General features: G+C 46.7%; 1 protein-coding gene across 1 annotated transcript in view; it reads left to right on the forward strand.

Moving 5' to 3' along the window:
• Positions 1-326: 326 nt before the first annotated feature.
• Positions 327-15,944, forward strand: part of LOC106996035 (SH3 domain and tetratricopeptide repeat-containing protein 1-like) — a 53,810-nt gene continuing 38,192 nt past the window's right edge. The window contains 1 exon segment of the mRNA XM_077997965.1: positions 327-584. The gene's annotated coding sequence lies outside the window, so the exon portion shown is untranslated.

The raw sequence follows: 15,944 nt of genomic DNA on the forward strand, positions 1-15,944 counted from the left end.
ACGTGACTTCGGGCAGCAGGCAATCCTATTCCTTGGACCTCAGTTTCACTTTTTGTAAAGCAAGCCTGTCTCTCGCTCTCTGCCCTAAAAGCCTGAGTTCTGGGCTTGAGATGAGCGCGTCCTGTAGACCAGACTGCAGTGGACGTTGAGCTGGGTGTTCTAGGAGGCCAGAATCCGGCCAGCTCTTGGGTTCGGTCCTCCCGCGGGATCCGGTACGCCCAGTCCCAGCGCCGCCCCGCCCAACCTCCATTTGCTCCCCCAATCCCCGCCCTCTCAGCGCGGCTCGCTCTCCATTGGCCGGGGGTCGGGCCCTGGGCGCCCAGCTCCGCTGGGGGCGGGGCGGCGGGCGGCGGGCGGGGCCGTGTGCATCTGCAGGGTGTGTGTCCCGGTCGCAGCCCCGCGCCAGCTGCAGCTCCTTGATCCGAGCCGGATCCTGAGCGGGAAACACGGGCTGAAGCGGCGGCGGCGGCCCCGCCCCGGGACTCCATTGTTGAGGCTGCCTCGGCTCTGTTGGCTGCTCAGCTGCGCTCCAATCACCCCAAGCGCCGCGGCGAGGAGCGAGTGCTGCGAGCCGGTGGCCTGAGGTGAGACCGGGCGACGGGGTCTCCGGAACGGGCGGGGGTCTCTGCCCCGGGTGTGGCGCCTCTGAGCTGGGTTCCGCAGGGTTCGAGGTCGGGATCTGAGGTTCCTGCGCCTGGGCTTTGTCTCGGCCTCGGGTGGCACCGGGGGCTTCGCGCCTGCTGCGATACCGCTTGGGCCCGCGCGGGGGTCCCGGTCGCCCTGCGGGTGGGGGCCGGTCCCCACTGCTCCCCGGCTCCCCGCGTCTGCCGCGGAGGGGACTGCATGGACCCGGGCGCTGGCTTCTGAGCCGAGATGGCGTCACTGCACTGTAGCGTGGGCGACCGAGTGAAACTCCGTCTCAAAAAAAAAAAAAAAAAAAAAAACCAAAAAAACCCTGGTACAGTATTTTACCCAGACTAGGTACGTGTAGTAGAGCCGAATGAAAGCTTAGAAAAAGATGACTTGAGAACTAGCCCAGCAGAGGAATCAGGTGGGATGTGTTGCTACTGAGTAAGTGAAATTTGCACCTGCTTTCTCCCAGGCCTCGTTGAGTTGTGTACAACAGAGAGCTCAGGTGTTGGGGGCAGTTGACCGGTTGAAGAATGCATTGCTATTATGTGAGGAACATTGGGCTTTGAAAAAGCAGAACTGGATCCACGTTCTTGCCTGGTAACTCTTAACTATCATCTAGTTTGTAAAGGGGAATGCAGTTCACTGAAAAATTCTTATGACAGTGGGGAAAGGATTGGGGCGTCTGCATTGGTTTGTGTAATATAGGTCATATGAAAGAGCATTTAGGCTGGAGGGAGGCTTTTCATCTCTATAACTTTACTTTCACAGGACAATTCCATCATGATTTGAAGATTTTGGAGTCAAAACTACATTATTCTGCTATGTGTTTTGGGGCAAATTTATACATACAATTTGCTTAAATATTTCAGATGATACAAGAATGTATGTGTGGGGTAAAAAGCTGAAATTTGCATTCCCCCTTCTCTAGAAGTAGCCATTGTGAATAGTTAAGTCTGTATTCCAGCTATTTTGTATACTATAAATACACTGTGAACATTTGAGTGTATATAGACATGTATGTTACACACAGTTTTAGAGATGGAATATTGCTCTGTTGCCCATGCTAGTCTCAAACTCCTGGGCTCAAGTCACCCTCTCGCCTCAGCCTCCCAGAGTTTTGGAATTACAGGCATGAGCCACCGCGCCTGACCTGCATGAGTATATTTACTAATTGCTAAGTTACTCTGTTCAATATGTGTTTATTGAACTCCCCCATGTGCCAAGCATTGTTCTGAATATCTTATATGCACTAATTCGCTTAATTTTTAGAGCAGCTCTATTATTGTGGCCCTTTTACAGTGAGGAACCTGAACCACAGAGAGGCTGGGGACGTTGTCTAACATCACACAGCCAGTGCTGTTGGAATTCAGGTTTGAACCCAGACAGCTGGCTTCAGATCTCTTAGCTGGTATCATAGATGGCACACCCAAACCTTAGGGCCGCCTCCCAAGCCTTGCCTCTGATATGAGCTTGCCTGAGCTCTGCGAGAGCCGTGTATGTGAGGTTTCTTTCCTCTTTAAGAACACAAGTCTTGAAATTGTCCCAGACCCTGGTAGGACCTCTTGAGGACCAAAAACAGGGATTCTTCAAGCCTGCCCCAAGGGCCAGATCTCTGATTTAGCTACTTGGAAGGTAGACGTGGAAGAGAGTAATTTTGCCAGAACAAAGTCAGGATGGCTGGGCTGACTCGGCCAGATGCAGTGGCTCATGCCTGTAATCCCAGCACTTTGAGAGGCCGAGGCAGGTGGATCACCTGAGGTCGGGAGGTCGAGAGCAGCCTGACCAACAAGTTGAAACTCCGTCTCTACTAAAAATATGAAAATTAGCTGGGCGTGGTGGTGCGTGCCTGTAATCCCAGGTACTTGGGAGGCTGAGGCAGGAGAATTGCTTGAACCCGGTTGGTAGAGGTGGCAGAGAGCTAATATTACGCCACTGCACTCCAGCTTGTGTGACAGAGTGAGACTCCATCTCAAAAAAAAAAAAAAAAAGAAGAATGGGGAAGGGGAATGGCTGGGCTGACTCATAGGGAAGAGGCCCTACAGCAGCCGTAGGACCTTGGCCACTTGGGTGGAAAAGAAGGAAGGAAGAGCTTCACCCATGGCGGTGACCTAGACTGCAGAAACCACACTAAACATCCACATCCTGGAGCCTGGCCACCCCATTTGCTTCTCTTCTCCTTGGGTAGAGGGTGTGGGGAGCTTTCTACCCTGGAGGCTGAGCAGCGCGGCTTCTAACCAGGGTAGGCGTTGGTCTGTCCCTGGGAATACAGACAGCATTCTCATAAGCAGCCCAAATACTCCTGAACAGCTTTTTGTAGGGTGAGGCTGGGCGGGGCAGAGGGTGATTTTGACTCATAGGTACCTTTTCCACTTTCACTGCTGATAACTGTGTTACAGATTAAAGTTTTGTTTTTGATACTGAAGAGGGCTTAAGAGAGTGAGCTATTATGGCACATCTAAGTCTGCTAAAATAGAACCACGGGGTAGTGTAGGAAAATCTCTTCTAAATTATGGATGATATATGGTGAACGTTAGAAGCCATGTGTACCTAAGTTGAAAAATCAAAACATGTCTTGTATTTGGGTGACCCCGGTAAGTCTGGATGCCACTGCGCCTTGTGTGAACACAGGATGCTGAGGTGTAGGGATCAACAGGCTTTTTCTGGACGTCTTGCGCTTCTCCCTTGGGGTAAAGTGGGGTGGCAGTAGGAGCGCACAGCTGTTGGGCCCCTGATATTTGTCAGCTGGTTTACATGTGTGATTCCGTTTAATGCAATCTTGGAGGGAAAACTATTTTATTGAAGAAGAAGATAGAGGCTTAGAGAAGTTAAGAAAATTGTTCAAGGTCACGTCATTTGTGTTGTTTTGAGACAGAGTTTTGCTCTTATTGCGCAGGCTGGAGTGCAATGGCGTGATCTCGGCTCACCACAACCTCTGCTTCCCAGGTTCAAGTGATTCTCCTGCCTCAGCCTCCAGAGTATCTGGGATGTCAGGCATGTGCCACCACGCCAGGCTGATTTTGTATTTTTTTTTTTTTTTTTTTGAGACGGAGTCTTGCTCTGTGGCCCAGGCTGGAGTGCAGTGGCCAGATCTCAGCTCACTGCAAGCTCTGCCTCCCGGGTTCACGCCATTCTCCTGCCTCAGCCTCCCGAGTAGCTGGGACTACAGGCGCCCGCCACCTCGCCCGGCTAGTTTTTTGTATTTTTTAGTAGAGACGGGGTTTCACCGTGTTAGCCAGGATGGTCTCGATCTCCTGACCTCGTGATCCACCTGTTTCGGCCTCCCAAAGTGCTGGGATTACAGGCTTGAGCCACCGCGCCCTGCCTGATTTTGTATTTTTAGTAGGGATGGGGTTTTTCCATGTTGGTTAGGCTGGCCTTGAACTCCCATCCTTGGGTGATCCATCCAACTTGGCCTCCTCAAGTGTTGGGATTACAGGTGTGAGCCACCACACCTGGCCAAGGCCATGTAATTTCTTAAGTGGAAAGATGAAGTATTTGATGAACTCAGAAGTTTGACTTCAAGGCCCTTGATCTTTCCATAACACGTGGTTCCTTCCCTGGTTTGTGGGGAGTGACTGAAGAACTCAAGGAAGCTGTGTTTTGTGGAAAGAGGACCTGAGGGGTGTATGGTCTTTCCAGGCTTGGAATCTGCCATGCTGGGCTTCTGAATTGTATAGCTTGGCCATATAGAGAGAAGCCCCTCATTTAAGACTTATTCTTTGGGGGAAATAAAGGAAGGCCACCCGCATGAGACAGGCAGAGGCGACTTTCTCAGAGCTGCTGTGGCAAGGGAGTGGGCACCGTCACTTGCGTGTGGCAGAGACTGACATGCAAGTGAGTGGCGGATGAGGAGTGGGGAAACTTCAGGATGGAAAAGAACGGCTCCCATTGGAGGCTGTTGTGGGGGCTGGAGGCAGCTGTGCAGAAGTGGGGTGTCCTATATGATTGGTTAGGGGCATATTTGGCTTTCTCTGGATTATCCTAACTGGAAACAGGGGCCAAAATTAGGGTGGCTGTCAGTTTTGAGTCAAGTCCTGGCCACGTGGGACAGAGTTGTGGTTTAGTTTCTGGGTTGTGGAGAGAGAGCAGTCTGGCTTCCTGTCTGATGTGCTAGCCTGGCTGGCCTCCTGGCTGTTGACTGTAGATAGGAGATTGGTTTCCTGGGTGGGCAGCTACAGGTTGTGGTCTGAGTTCTGTCTTTATACATATGATCAGGCATGGTCTGTTTGTATATTCAGTCCCGCATTCTTCTTGTCAGTAAAAATATCAAATGACAAATTGGATACATTGGGAAGTTTTTAGATGTCTGTGTCCCCTGGAGGAAGTTTTCACGTTCACATTTAATCAGAATGAATATAAACAATTGGGCCATTGATCTTGAAGATTTTAAATAGGAAATCCTCAACAATACTACCTCGGCGCCATTGCCTCTCTGTCCATTGTTAGGGAATGTGTGTTTTCATCCACCGCCGGCTCATCGTCCACCAGTTTTGTGGTTGATCCAGTTCTCTATACGTCTTGTCTTGTGTGCATCTCATTGTTTGCTAGTGTTAGCTTTCCCCTTCGTCAGTGTAGTTTATTTGTGTAGCATCTGTTGGTAGGAAGTTATTTGTGGAATTTGTGAATGGAAGGGACCTTGGAGGTCTGCTAGGTCAGCCCAGTGATTTTCAAGATAAACGGAAATACAGGGAAATGTTCCATCTTTTTTGGTGGCAAAACCAGGAATAGAAAGCAGTGTCCTTTGTGCCACAATGTCATTGGAAGACAGCTCAATGCGGGCCTAAAATGCAGAGTAACTAACTTTCATTTATCTCTGCTTCTGACTCTTGTTATCAGATATTTTGAATTGACCTTAATGTGTTAGCAGAAATATGAAAAGTCCTGACTTGCTTACGTATAAGGTACTTTGTCGCCTACTCATTTGGTTGTTTTTTTCAACAGGATTGAAAAGACATTGTTCTAAACTGAATGTTTATGTCTCCCCCAGATTCTTGTACTGGAGCCCTAACTGCCAGTGTGATGGTATTAGGGGTTAGGACCTTTGGGGAGTCATTAGGGTTAGATGAGATCATGAGCGTGGGCCCTGGTCTGACAGGATTAGTGCCCTTAGAAGAAGAGAAACCAGGCCGGGTGTGGTGGCTCACACCTGTAATCCCAGCACTTTGGGAGGCCAAGGTTGGCAGATCACGAGGTCAGGAGATTGAGACCATCCTGAAACCCTGTTTCTACTAAAAATACAAAAATTAGTTGGGTGTGGTGGCACGTGCCTGTAATCCCAGCTACTCGGGCGGCTGAGGCAGGAGAGTTGCTTGAACCAGAGAGTCAGGTTGCAGTGAGCTGAGATTGTGCCACTGCACTCCAGCCTGGTGACAGAGCGAGACTCTGTCTCAAAAAAAAAAAAAAAAAAAAAAAAAAAAGAGAAAGCAGAGAGCGCCCACTGCCCTGGTGTGAGGAAACAAGAAGAAAGGTGGCTGTCTGCAAGCCAGGAAGAGGTTTCTGTCCCGGAACTGAGTTGGCCAACACTTTGATCTTGGACTTCCAGCCTCCAGAGCTGTGAGAAATAAACTAATGTTTAAACCACACAGCCTATGGTGTTTTTTCTGGTATTTGCCTACGGTATTATGGCCATCTGATTTGACTGATACAGAGATGGTTCCAGAATACTGTAGCCTGTATCTAAGTTGGTGATGCCATGAAAATAAATGTGGTAGTTCATTCCTTTATATAAAGATAGCGCTGTGATCCCAGGGCCTTTGCTCATGTCTTAGTTGAGCCTTGTTTTCTTATAATAGCTTCCTAATTTCTCTTTTCCCCCTCTAATTTATATTATATATCTTGATTAAATCATATATGGTATGAGTTTATACTTTATGTCTATACAAACTTTTAGTGATTTTATTTCATTTGATTTGATTTTTGAGACATGCCCTTGCTCTGTTGCTCAGGCTGGAATGTAGGCATGCCATGACAGCTCACTGTAACCCTAAATTCCTGGGCTCAAGTGATCCTCCCGCCTCAGCCTCCTGAGTAGCTGGGACTACAGGTGTGCTATCCTGCCTAGCTAATTTTTAAAGTTTTTGTAAGAACAGAGTCTTGCTGTGTTGTCCAGAGTGGTTTCAGACTCCTGGCCTCAAGCAGTCCTCTCGCCTCAGCCTCTGAAAGGACTGGATTACAGGCATGAGCCGCCACACCCGGCCCAGTGATTTTTCATTGTTAAGATCAAGGACGGGTTCCCTGGCTTGGCATTCAAGGCTCATGATCAGGGCGTGATATGCAAGTTTGGGTTTCAGTGTTTCCATTCCCGCCATCAGCCTTGCACTCCAGCTTGTTGCCTTAGCCCTGTTCTGAGGCCCAGCCTGAGAGCTGCACTTAGAATTTATACCTTCTCATCTCTTCATCGTCTTCGCCTATGTTCTTATCTCCATCTGGGACATCATCTCCACACTTCTGCCTCTTTAAATCTTCTCCATCCTTCAAGACTTGAAATACTCACTTCCTTTACATGATCCCCACTCTGACATCCAAGCTAGAATTAATCTTTCTTCCTTTGAACTCTGATAGTGCTTAATGTTTTTCATCCTTTAATTATACAGCAGTCCTATGTGTTAGATATTATTATTCTCCCAGTTTTTCATAGTTACTTTGAAAATATTTGCTGTAGTCATATATTTTGAATATGTAATATGACTGACATTCAAAAGGTCCTGGAGAGTGAAAGGCAGTCCTACTCCCATCACTGCCCTGTGACCACTGTTGCCAGTTTTTGTTTGTTTGTTTGTTTTTCCAAGGCAGTCTTGCTCTGTCACCAGGGTGGCGTGATGTCAGCTCACTGCAACCTTCGCCTCCCGGGTTCAAGCGGTTCTCCTGCCTCAACCTCCTGAGTAGCTGGGACTACAGGTGTGCGCCACCACGCCCAGATAAGTTTTGTATTTTTAGTAGAGACGGGGTTTCACCATGTTGGCCAGGATGGTCTGGATATCTTGGCCTCGTGATCCACCTGTCTCAGCTTCTCAAAGTGCTAGGATTACACACGTGAGCCACTGCGTCCAGCCTATGTGTCTTGTTTTTAAAAACACAGATGTTGGCATAAGATAAACACGGTTGTCCACCGGTAAGTATTTAGGTTGTTCCCAACCGTTTCTATTAATCAATGCTGAGTTGTGCATAATTCTTGCATATTTGCGTAAATATGTTCATAGGATGCATTACTAGAAATGCAATTGTGGGATCCAGGGTTCTGCACATTTTAAATATTGATGGGTGTTGCCGGATTCCATTCCGTTAGGTCCATACCGTTATCTCACTGTCAATGTGTAAGGGTGCCTATTTCTATTTCCTTGCCAACAGTTTCTTCTCAGCTGTTTTCTTTGACATCACACACACACAAATAGCCTCCTTGTTCCAAAAACATGGACATTTTACGTTTCTACTTAAAGTGTGCGCACACTGACTGAAGCTCTGTGTTGCAGTGATGTGTGCTGCTAGGACTGTGGCTCTGTTTCGAATAAGCTACGCAGGCTATGGCTTTCCAGTCAGGTGTTTTTTGTTTTGTTCATGCTGTTGCTGCTGTTGGGCTGTGTGAATTTCCCTCCACTGACCAGCCAGATTTCCTTTCCGGTGGATGGGCTTAGTGTCTCATCTGACGGACCTGTTTCCTGGTGATCTGGGCCGAGTGTCTCCATGAGAAGTTGCACCCATCTTCTCCAGTAGTGCATCTTTTCACAGCAAGCAAAACATTTTCACCACGTTTCCAGTGGGACAGGCACTAGCTCTTTTCTGCGCATCAGGAGACCTGGCTTTGTTCTGGTTCAAACAACAGCTGGTGAGTTACCAAAGACAAGTCGCATCTGGCCCCTGGTCCTTTGCTTTATAAGTAGAATCACAGTCCGAGTGGGCATCACTGCCCTGGTCTCTATGCGGTGCTGAGTGTTGTGGGGATGATGGCTAAGTGTCAGGGTGCATTTCCACCACTAGGGGATTACAGGCCAGCCAAAGACACAGGAGGAAAGCTAACAGCCCCGGGCAAGTACACACAACCAGGTACATTTTACCTTCTGTTTCTACCTTTTTCATGCTCCTACTTGTTTCTCCAGAAAAAAATGCAATAAATTCCTTTCAAAAACTTTACAAAAGCCATAGATGCTTATTGAAAATAGTTCAAATGATATGGAAGGCAGAAAGATACTGAGTGATTTTCTGTTGTGTGTTTGGATGAATGTGTCTTTGGGGTAGTCACTATTAACACTGGGTGTATTTCCTTCTAGATCTTTTCCAGTGTACCTACAAATATATATGTACACATTGTAAAAAACAAAATAGTACCTGATCAACATTGAGTCCCCCTACTCCCACTGCGCAGTCTACATGGACATCCTTTCATGGTGATACGGTGAGGCCTGATCGACTCCTTTTGTTCGCTGGAGTGGCAGGTTATAATAGCTAGAGGTAACTCACCTTCAGTGGGCATTTACCACGTGACAGAGTCTGTGCTCCAGACAGGCTACATGAAGTGGGTCTTAAGGCTTTTTATAAGAATGCTATGGGTGAACACAATATTTGTTAATATTTTGCAAATGATAGAATTGCAGTAGAGAGAAGCAAAGCTGCTTGCTCAAACTCATGGCACGATTCCTGAGAGAGAGAGAGAGAACACTTTTAAAACAGTTGTTGTTATAATCAGGTGATTTACGATCATTCCAAGAAATAGTGCATTCAGTGAATACATTTCAGGGTCTGGTACAGTCTGGGAGTTGTTCCTGAAAATGCTCTGCGCTAGAGGTAAGGGAGTGGTCCATTGTCCCTGGGCTCCTAGTGCAAGGAGGGAGGTCGCGGGGAGAGGGGGCATGGAGAGGAGGTCTCTGAACAAACCTTGCAACATCCATTTCTGCTGAGTCTGGTCCGAGGTCTGGTTCTTGACATGTACACTTTTCAGAGATACTTGGTTTTGGTTTTTATCATGGCTCAGCTGAGCAACCATGGTTTCAAACTGCCTGGAGATGTGGTCTGACAGGCCAGTGCTATGCCCATCCCTCCCGCTCCTGCAGGAGGGGAGTCATCCTGGGACTAGAGGGCTTCGCCTGTAATCAGCTCTCTCATAATAAGTGGATTTGATGCTGGTTTCGCTAGGTCAGGAAATTTCCCACTTGGAAGGAAAACTGATACTCGCTTTTGGGTTTCGCTGAGCAGCCACAGGGTTTAGAGCAGGGACTGGAAGTTTGTTGAGACACACGTGAGTGCACTCAAATATCTTCCATGAAACGTGGAAATAAAGACAGTGTTCCAGAGAGGTCCCTGGCTTTGGGATATAAATATTTCTGTAACAGAATGGCACTGGCTGTCTGCTGTATTTTTTTCTCTGCTACTTTGGCAAGTTTTATTTGGGTGTGTGTCTCCTGTACAGAAGGTATGACATCAGTTTTTGCCACCAAGTATTTACAGCCGTTGGTGCCTCCATGTGGGTCACTTTTGTGCTGTGATTTCCTTCGGGAAAATTGTAGGTCTCCTACCCAAAGCACATTGCCCATTTCAAGGTGCTCCTGGTTTCTGAAGACCTGTGGCAGTGCCTTCCATGTGGGTGAAGCCAGCCGAGAAAGTACCCCTCCCCAGGAGGTGGGGACTGGTGATTTCCTGAGTGAGGAGGCCAGGGATGAGCCCTGGACTAGAACTTGTGATCGACTGCTTTTCCTTCCTCTCCTCTCCCTCCTATTTTGCCACCACCCCCACTTTTTAAAAATTTCTTATTAAAAATTAAGCAAGTATTTTGGTTTCCTTTATTCACTATTCTTTGCTAATCGTATGCAGAGTGAGCCTGGGACAGTGAAAAGGAAAGTTGTACTTAGCTTCAGATGATCCTACCAGCCCCGCATTGAGGGGCTCCTGCCAGGTGGCATTGTCAAGTGGCGTTGTGGAGGTTCTCATTTCAGTCCTCAGCGTTAACCAGCAGAGGCAGGTGGTACTTATTCCTGGTTAATGTTGAGGAGGTTGAGCTCAAAGTGGCTAAGGGAACTTCCCAAAGTCACATAGGAAGTAGCAGAGTAGAACCAAACACAGATTGTCTCTGAATCAGGCAGGTCGTCAGATTCCAAAATGGGCTCTTAATTTTTGGAGGTCAAAAAGCTGAACAGACACAGGTATTTCTTTCTTCTTCTTCTTCTTCTTCTTCTTCTTCTTCTTCTTCTTCTTCTTCTTCTTCTTCTTTCTTCTTTCTTCTTTCTTCTTTCTTCTTTCTTCTTTCTCCTTTCTCCTTTCTCCTTTCTCCTTTCTCCTTTCTCCTTTCTCCTTTCTCCTTTCTCCTTTCTTCTTCTTCTTTCTTCTTCTTTCTTCTTCTTCTTTTTTTGAGCTAGGGTTTCACTATGCTGCCTAGGCTGGTCTGGGCTCAAGCTGTCCTCCTGCCTTAGCGTTCTGAGTGCTGGGCTTACAGGTTTGTGTCACCACACCCAACCGAACAGACATTTCTTTAAAGAAGATGTACAAATGGCCAAAAAATATGTGAAAAAAAAAATGCTCAGTATCACTTATAATCAGAGAAATGCAAATCAAAACCACAGTGAGGTATCATCTCACCTGTTAGGACGGGTATTATCAAAAAGACAAAAAATAACAAGTGCTGGTGAGGCTATGGAGACAAGGGAGCTCTTACACACTGTAGTGGGATGTACACTAGAGCAGCTGGCTGGGCGCGGGGCGCACGCTGACATCGCAGCACTTTGGGAGGCCGAGGCGGGCAGATCACCTGAGGTCAGGAGTTTGAAACCAGCCTGGCCAACATGGTGAAACCCCGTCTCTACTAAAAACACAAAAATTGGCTGGGAGCGGTGGATCACACCTGTAATCCCAGCACTGTTGGGCGGCTGAGGTGGGCGGGTCACTTGAGCCCAGGAGTTCAAGACCAGCCTGGCCAACGTGGTGAAACCCCATCTCTACTAAAAAATACAAAAATTTGCCGGGTGCTGTGGTGAGTGCCCGTAATCCCAGCTACTCTGGAAGCCGAGGCATGAGAACCCTGGAACCCGGGAGGCGGATGCTACAGTGAGCAAGCCGAGATTACACCACAGTACTCCAGCCTGGGCAACAGTGAGACTCTGTCTAAAAGAGAAAAAAGAAAAAGAGTAAGAGTAAGCTAGGGCACCCACTATGGCAAACAGTATGGAGGGTCCCCAGAAAACTGCAAATGAAATTACAGACTGATCCAGCAGTCCCACTACAGTGTAGATACCCAAAGAAAAGGAAATCAGTGTCGGAGGGGCATCCGCACCTCTATGTTTCCTACAGCACTGTTCACCATAGCCAAGATATGGAATCAACCTCGGTGTCCAACAGCAGATGATGAATAGAGAAAATGTGGTCTTTATACACAGTGGAGTACTATTCAGCCATAACACAGGATGAAGTCCTGTTATTCTCAGCAACGTGGATGGAACTGGAAGATATTATGTGAAATAAGCCAGGGACAGAAAGTTACACACCACATGTTCTCTTATGTGGAAGGTAAAAAGGAGTGGATCTCATGGAAGTTGAAAGTAGACAGAGGATCCTAGAGCGTGAGAAGGGTGGGGGAAGAGGGAGATAGGGAGAAATTTGTTAAAGGATACAAAATTATACTTGGATAAGAATAAATTCTAGTGTTCTATAACATAGGATGACTATAGTTAACAAGAATATATAGTTTCAGGCTGGGAGCGGTGGCTCATGCCTGTAATCCTAGCACTTTGGGAGGCTGAGGTGGGTGGATCACCTGAGGTCAGGAGTTTGAGACCAGCCTGGCCAACGTGGTGAAACCCCGTCTCTACTAAAAATACAAAAATTAGCCAGGCGTGGTGCTGGGTGCCTGTAACCCTAGCTATAAGGGAGGTCGAGGCAGGAGAATAGCTTCAACCTGGGAAGCAGATGTTGCAGTGAGCCGAGATGGCACCACTGCACTCCAGCCTGGGCAACAGAACATGACTTTGTCTCAAAAATATATATATTTATAGAATATATAGTTCCAGATAATTAGAGGAAGGATATTGAACGTTACCAACACAAAGAAATGATAAATGTTTGAGATGGTGGATATGCTAATTATGCTGATCACATACATTACATGTATTATAACATCACTATGTGTACTCCATACATATGTACAATACACAATTATGTATCAATTAAAAAAGAAAAAGCTGAACTTAGATTGGAATGGTTATGAAGTAGCTAGCTTTTTCATATTTTTGATATAGATCCTAGGCATTTATTTTAAGTAAACTACCCTTGGCTTCAGGAAATGTGTAGTATTTGAATTTTAGCCTTGCATTTTATAATACAGAGAAGTAAAACAGTAGGCTTGCTTTAGATACAGTCACAGGGGTTTGCAGTGATGACTTTTTTATGTAATAAGGGGGAAATATCCTTTTGTAGGCATACATGCTCATTTTTTTCCCTCTTACACATTTTTAGTTGTTGTCCAGGTATTATGATACTTATGTAAACAGTATGTGATATCTTAGGTAGGAATCAGAATTTTAAGGTAAGAGTACTTAGAGTTATGTATTTTTCAATCTTTCAAACTGGATATTTTACATGTCCATTATATAACTGAAATTAAATTTTCAAAAAGACAATGCCTGTCTTTAATATGGGTGATGCTTTAGCATTTTTTTTTTTTTTTTGCTTTTTTTTTTTTTTTTTTTGGAACAGCATCTCACTTTCTCCCAGGCTGGAGTGTGGTGGTGTGATCATGGCTCACTGCAGCCTCAGCCCCATAGGCTTGAGAGATCCTCCCACCTCAGCCTCCCAAGTAGCTGGGACCACAGGTGTGCAACACCATGCCCAGCTAATGTTTAAAATTTTTTGCAGTGATAGGGCCTCCCTCTGTTGCTCAGGCTGGTCTGGAATTCCTGGGTTCAAGTGTATCTCCTGTTTCATCCTCCCAAAGTGCTGTGATTACAGGCATGTGCCACTGCCTGGTCCCATATAAGTGGGATGATGACTTGAGCCTAGGAGTTCCACACCAGCCTGGGTAACATGGCACAAGACCCTGTCTCTACAAAAACTAACAAAATTAACTGGGCATGGTGGCACCTGCCTGTGGTCCCAGCTACTCTAGGAGGCAGAGGCAGGAGGATAACTTGAGCCCAGGAGTCGAGGCTGCAGTGAGCTCTGATCTTGTCATTGCATTCCAGCCTGGGTGACAGAGTGAGACCTTGTCTCTTAAAAAAAGTTACTGGCCACCTGATTATTCCTAGGAAAAAAACCTGAACTCTGATCTAAACCTCATACCTCATACAAAAATTAACTCAAAATGGATCATGGACTAAAATGTAAAATGCAAAATGAAGATGAAAAGAGGAGCTAGAGACTGGGAGAAACTATTTGCAAACCACATGTCTGATAAAGGACTCATGTCTATAATATATAAAGAACTATCCAAATTCAGCTGTGAAACCAAATCATCTACTTTGAAAATGAATAAAACACCTGAAGAGACATTTCAGATAACATATAAGCACATGAAAAGATGTTCAACATCATGAGCCATCAGAAAAATGCACACTAAAGCCACGTCACTACACACCTATCAGAATGCCTAAAATAAAAAGTAGTAACAAGAGCAATGCTGGTGAGGATGCGGGGAAACGGAATCACTCACACTTGGCTGGTGGGAATGGAAGATGGTACAGCCATTCTGGAAAACAGCTTGACAGTTTCTTAAAAAACTCAATGTGCAATTGCTGTAGGAGGCAGCACTCACATTCATGGGCAGTTATCCCAGAGAAATGAAGACTTATGTTCACACAAAAGCCTATATGTATCTGTTTATAGCAGCATTATTTATAGAGGCTAGAAACTGGAAACAGCCCAGAGACTGCTCAGCAGGTGAATGGTTAAACAAACTGGTGAACCTAGGCCCCAGATACCACTCTGCAGTAGTTAATGACATCCTTGTTCATCAGCCTTTCAAACTAGAAACCACCATCATGCTTAATCCCCTTTTATCCATCCTGGGTCTGAGTGGGTTTCATTTTGCATTTCTTTCCAGTGCATTTTGCCTCTGTCCTTTCTGGTTGCGCCTCAAGCCTCATTTGAACTGTTGTAAGAGCCACCGAATTGTTTCTCTGCCTCATCATGGAATCCTTTCTTCACTTCATGCCCCGCATTGCCATTGGAACAATCTTTCCAAAACATGAACAAACTAACTTAAAAGAAATATCCCAGGTAGCCTTCCAAATAAGTATAAGCTTTCTGTTAGAAGTTTGACTTCTTGTCTATAGGGAACCTCAGGACTGTAGAGAGATGGATTTGCTGTCTGCATTTTAAGATCAGGCAGAAATCCCTGGAGGGGCCCATGTGGAATAGTGGCACAAATACTGGTTCTAGAATCAGAAGCCCTCATCTCCTGGTTCTAACACTAGCTGGATGTTCTTGGGAAAGTTTTGGTTTCAAACCTCAGTATGAGGAAGCATCCTCAAGGGATCACACAAGGCTGCTGGGAGGAGCGGATGAGGGGCCATGGTGAACATGCTGTGTAATCCGTTGAAGCACGTCGTATGTGTGAGAAGTGGAGCTGTGTGGATAGCTGTTCTGGAATCAGTGTATGAAAACGATGGAAAGCACATTCGTAGTTCTGCCTGATGATACCACTGGGCACCTGGGTTGTACACGCCTGCAACATGGGTGAGGCCCGGGTCAGTACAGCTCACAGTTTGGTTTTCATTCAGTTTGAAAGACCCGAGAGGACCCTTCCCCCTCCAGCTGTAGGAAGGAGGCGGCTGTCTCCTGCTTATATTTGTTGGGATTGTCTGTGGCTCCTTAGGGACAGGAATGCAGGAGTGGGGGAAGAAAGCCGGCCTGACTGCTCGCTAGTCAGCCTTCCCCCAGGGAAGAGTGGAGGGGTCATTTCGTGGTAACTTGCCAAGTCTTTCTTAACCCATCTGCTCTTAGAAATGACCAGCATGACAAGTAAAAGACCCGTTAGAGACAGATGGGCTGTGTGTCCCGTGCGTTTATGGCTTTGTGGCCTCAGAGCTGCCCGAACTCGATAGCTTTCTGGGGAATGCTGAGTCAGCCAAGGGGCTGAAAATAGTGAGAGGAAGAAAATTCCCCCTCGCTGCTCTGGTCTGGGAGTGATGACTGAGGAGAGCGGCATGGAGGGCCCAGCCGTGGGGTCCCTCTCAAGCACGCCCTCGCCACAGTGGGAATGCGGGTCTCAACCTCCCTAGGCCTCCGTGATTTTCGTCTGTCACATACTCACCTCCAGCAGGGATGTCTATGGTGATGAGATGAGGGAGCATCATAGCACATGTGGCACTTTGTAGGCTTGTGGTGAGTGGACGCTG

The sequence above is a fragment of the Macaca mulatta genome, chromosome 3 (genome assembly GCF_049350105.2).
Source record: "Macaca mulatta isolate MMU2019108-1 chromosome 3, T2T-MMU8v2.0, whole genome shotgun sequence".
NCBI classification, from domain to species: Eukaryota; Metazoa; Chordata; class Mammalia; order Primates; family Cercopithecidae; genus Macaca; species Macaca mulatta.